Here is a 4,775-nt window from a genome sequence, read left to right on the forward strand (position 1 = left end):
TGTTCAACACAAAAATGATAAAAGCCTGTTAGGGAGATAAACACATCAAAGTATACAGAAGTTGCATATAACTTCTACAAGCTATAATACAAAGTGGATCAGTAAGGACTTACCAATATATAGCCTAAAATTAATAAGGAAATGTGCATGAAAAATTGCATGGTGGAAGATAACTCATGATTAAATTTGCAGTGCAGGTGGTAGTTAATTGCATGAAAACGATATTCTAACAAATAGATAATCCAAGAAGAAGAAGATGACAAATCAGTTAATTCATTGAAGACGAGAAACTGAGGGAACAGTTTGAAAGTCGTGATAAGTAGCTATAGAGTTGAAGGTACTTGAATGCATAAAAGGACAACAACATCAACAACATACCACTGTAATCCCACAAGTGGGGTCTCGGGAGGGCAGAGTATATACAACCTTACCCCTACCTGTAAAGGTAGAGAGACTGTTTCGACCCCCGGCTCAAGTAAAGCATATCAAAAATCAAGTACCTCATGATTAGGAAAGTACAACAATTTAGAAATACAACAGTCATTGGAAAATCAGAATCTAAGGCACTCATAAAAAATTATACAAAAGAGTAAACACACCACTTAATTTTTTTAACACACATTGGCCAAGATAAAAAGAGCGTTTGAAGTTTGTGATATAAGGTACAACTTTTTTTTAACAAGGTACAGCTTTCTTTAACTACTTTCAAGCTTCTTAGTTGCCTACTTTTACTTCAAGATTCAAAAGAAACTTCCACAATAAAAAAAGTATTGCTAATGTGCCTGATAAAAATCAAGTTTAGCACTCCAAGGTGTTCAACATTCTACAGATGAAACACCACATTTTTTCTCACTTTGAAAAATCAATCAGTAATGTCTACTTATACAGACTATCCCAGACAACAAAAAGCTTAACTGAATTCATAAGAATTCTTACAGATGTTATCGACAACATCATAGAGAGTACAGAGTAGAACTTAACAGACAACTTTGTAAAATGAGGTTTGAAGAGATTGTTGCAATATAATGGGTAAATGGTCATCGTCATTTGAAAAGAACCAACTTTTCTTAGAAGAAGCTGTAGAAGGTTTCATTTGTCCTACATTTCAGGGAAAGTAAAAAGGAATGGATGAAGTAAAAAGAAACAAAAGAAAAAAAAAAGGTACATAAAGAGTGAGAAAGAAAACTTTGTTACGGGGATCGAAGGTTAGGCAAATTACTTTATTCCCATCTCTTACTCCTTTTTTTTAATGTTGCCAATTGCCAAAATACTAATGTACCTTCGTGCACATAGTCCAACAAATTTCTTCCTCCAACTTCGTTAGCCACTTCTGCATAGGTCATATTTGAGAAAGCTTGCTCTGTGGTGGAGCTTTAGCAATGCCAGTAGCCTAAAGAGGAGTGGCTATTTGAAGACAAGTTAAGGCAGGTCCTTCTAGGCTTGCTTCTCATGAGATTGGGTAGGGGATCAGAAAGGGTTTCAAAAATCGGGTTGTCAGAGGCACACGGGAAAATGCAAGTGGGTGGAAGGTGTTTCTTAGCTAGAGTTGGAAGTAGTGGGTGAAGACACGGTTGGACATCCGATTCTAGAAAAAGTTGCGGGGTTACCACCACATCCTTTCCCAATAAACTTGAAGTTCTTCATAAGCAAGTGGGATAGAAAGTTTTCTCTACGAGAGATGACACAGAAAGGCAATCACTTCAGAAAGAGCTATGACAATCTGAATAACGTCAGTCCAAATTTGACCAAGGATAGAAGCAAGCTACAAGCCTTAACGACCACTTTCCTGTGGACCTTATGTAGTAAAAAAAACTAGAGAATAAAACAAGACACTAAATTGCTGCTTAGTTGCAATCATACAAATTCCTTTCATTGATCTCTATGGTGAAGATATGAGCAATTTCTGGCTAGTACTCCCCCTTTTCAAATTCTAGGAGTGGTTTGAGCAATGGGCAGTTGGAAATAGATAGTTTAGTGAGGGAAGAGGGAATCCCTTTTACTGGAAGGGATTGAAGATTACAGCAATATTGGATGGTCATCTCAAAGAGGGAGGAGGGCAGTGCTGATTCTGCAAGAGATTGGAGTTGATTGCAGGAGGAGATGTATAGATGTTGAAGCGAAGTGAGGTGCATGCCAAAGACCTTGGGTTGGTAGAGAATGGAGCTCATGATGGCAATATAAATATAGCTCAGAGAGAGATGAGGGAAGCCCTTCTTCCAGCAGAGAGTGAATTTAAGGTAAATAAATAGTGTAGACACATATTCAAGAGGTGTGAGGCTTTTGAGAACTTGGTTGCTTAATTATTTCAGATTGTATATCATAAGTCTTCGAATAGAGCAAGGCAACTCCTAGTTCTCATCAGCATGAATCTCTTCGTCACTGCATCATGGATAATCTTTAACTCTCTGAGACATCGGAGTCTCTATAAGTGCCACTCCTTTCGGCCATTCAGCAGTTTCTCGCAATCAATGATCTCAAAGACTTCTAAATTGAAGGTCAATCCTCCTTCAAGAAAGAATTCTATTTCTGGAAATCCAAACAGTGCAGTCTATTAAGAGATGGAAGGAATTCCTACATACGTTCTGGCAGTCGCTTCAGCTTCTTGCTGTTGACGATAATCAAATAACGCGACGGCTGAATCCACATGACACCAAAAGCAATTCAATATTCTTACAATCCCAAGTCACGACACTTTCAGTCGCAGTGGGAATCAAAAGCCTAGTAAGGCTGTGGCAACTACTTAGACTCAAACTGTTTGCTCTTGAGACCAGGTGATATATCATGAAGATATAGCACTATGGAGGACTGAAATTGATGCCAATTTTATAACCCACACTCATTGGTGTGCTAAAACAGGCTCATGAACTCATGGAGTTGGCATTTGGAAGCACATTAGTAGCCACCAAGCAGACTTCTTCAAGAATATCTCAAGTTAGATTCTAGAAGGATAAATGGCTTGACAACAATGCTTTAAAGCCTCATATCCTGGACTATTCCTAATAGCAAACAACTAAGAGTTCTCTGTCGAACGACAAAGAGACAACAACTCTTGGACCCCTCAATTCAGAGGGAACCTTTTTGATTGGGAACTCCATTACCTCCTCACTTTGTTAGCCACTCTAGAACACTACACAATTGAAATACAGCAACAAGACAAAATGGTATGGAGGGATTCCAAAGATGGGCAGTTCACAGTCAAGGACAGCTACAATCTCTTGTGCTCTCAAAATGGTATGTTTGACAAGTGGCCTTGGAAGTATGTATGGAAAATCAAAAGACCTCCGAAGGCCATTTACTTCACCTGGATTGTTTTAAATGAAATAGCTTTAACCTATGCATATGATAAACCAAAATATGTAAGCCTACACAATATTATGGTTAGTACGGTCGAGCAACATAGGATCAAAACAGAAAATTCATTATATAAATGGGGATGGAAAGAAAGGTTTTTTTACCAACTAGTATAGCAGCATAAAAGGGATTCCTCACATTCATTTGAAAGTGTCATCATCACTTAGTTCATCTTCAATGATAGAAACATCCATCCTAGCATATGCTTGCTTTGCTCACTTAACAATCTTCTCAGCTTCTCTTGCTCTTCCATAGCGTTCTTCATCAACTTCTCTTGATTTTTCGACGAAAATATACTCTAAGTCCGATAAAAACTCATTATCCTTCGCCCATTTCAGCCCCATACTCACAGCCCTATTCTCTTTCCCCTTTTTATTAAACCCCGTCTTATGTGAACACCAAAAACACCCATTTTTGCGGGTGGAGACAAACAATCCTTTGAAAAATTCCAAGAATCCGATGGAGATGAAATTGACCTAGATGAAGATTTTTTTCCCATTTGTGGTTTTCGAGAAAACATCATTTTCAATCGAACTAACCTTTGATTTCGACTGTTTTTCAACAAACCCATCTTCCAAATTCACCTCAGAACCTTTCTCCTCACCTGGACTTCCTTCAATTTTCTCATTTTCATCATTTTAGGGGTGTTTAGGAACTCTGAGGAACCGAAACTCCTGGAATTTCTTGCGACAGTAGAAGGTTTTGGAGTTGTCGGAGTAGTAGGAAGGGATTTTGAGTTTGCGAAAATGAGTTTCGAGCTGATTGGGGAATACAGAGTCAGTAAAACAATTAGTGGGAGCAACTTGTTCAAGAACAGATTGATCCATTGGTTGTGATAGAAGCTCTTCTACAGCTTTTTCCTTGTCGCTATCAGAAAGAAAAGAGAAATCCGCCATGATTGAAGTCTCTCAAACACCAAAAACAGAGAATTGAAGTTTTTATGGTCTTTACATCCATGGAGCTTTTCTCTCACTGCTATAACGGCTAATACATGTTTTGGAACGTTGTATTTCAAGTCAAAAAGGGTGGGAGAAGGGATCCATCATTTATTTTATTTATTTTAGCACTAAAAGCATTTCATTTTATTGAGCTATATTTACAAAAAAATAGATGTCATTGCCACATTCTAGAGAAATGTCTTTCTATCTTATAATTAGGAGGAACATATGCCACAACTTCAGGTTAGTTAGCTTTAGCAATCATGTTATCATATATAATGATTTGACATAGAAGTATTCACTCGATGTTCGATAAAAAAAATTCTTTATGTTGATCAAAAAAGTATATATTGGGGTACGTACACGATATAAAGTTTGATATATGAAAAGGTAACTTGAAAAGATGCATTTGTTTTTCCTAGGGAAGACTTTGAAAAATACTTCAACTTTAATCAAAATTGTTGTTACGATACCAAACTTTATGAA

At 37.4% G+C, this 4,775-nt stretch overlaps 1 pseudogene; it reads right to left on the reverse strand.

Annotated features, from left to right (window-relative positions):
* Positions 1–3,463: 3,463 nt before the first annotated feature.
* LOC125869099 (uncharacterized) lies at positions 3,464–4,275 on the reverse strand (annotated as a pseudogene).
* Positions 4,276–4,775: the final 500 nt, after the last annotated feature.

Source organism: Solanum stenotomum, chromosome 1, assembly GCF_019186545.1.
Source record: "Solanum stenotomum isolate F172 chromosome 1, ASM1918654v1, whole genome shotgun sequence".
Classification (NCBI taxonomy): domain Eukaryota; kingdom Viridiplantae; phylum Streptophyta; class Magnoliopsida; order Solanales; family Solanaceae; genus Solanum; species Solanum stenotomum.